This window comes from Propithecus coquereli, unplaced genomic scaffold (genome assembly GCF_000956105.1).
Source record: "Propithecus coquereli isolate 6110/MARCELLA unplaced genomic scaffold, Pcoq_1.0 Scaffold227, whole genome shotgun sequence".
In the NCBI taxonomy this organism is placed as follows: Eukaryota; Metazoa; Chordata; class Mammalia; order Primates; family Indriidae; genus Propithecus; species Propithecus coquereli.
The window spans coordinates 3818862-3819214 of NW_012147808.1; positions in this window are offsets into that span (position 1 = coordinate 3818862).

Genomic DNA, 353 nt, shown 5'->3' on the forward strand with positions numbered 1-353 from the left:
GTCCACAACAGTGTAGAATATGAGTTTATTTACTCCAGTAAAAAAATACACTGAAAATATTAACTGATGTAGATGTTGCCTCAAAATATGCCACACTTCAGAGTAATTCTATACAACCAATCTCCATAGCAAACATAGAGAGTTAAATATAGATGTAGCAAAAATGTTTCCTTTTACCCCAAATCCCCAAAATAGGAATGACCATGGGAGCTAGAAAAACGTAATATGCATGAGCTTGAAAGCACTTAAAAATCTAGCAAGGCACAAAGGATCTGTGGAACCAATATTTTGAAGGAAAGCCAGAGAGCTAGACTCTGCATGTGGGGTCTTTTCTCTAAAAGTATAGGATAGTT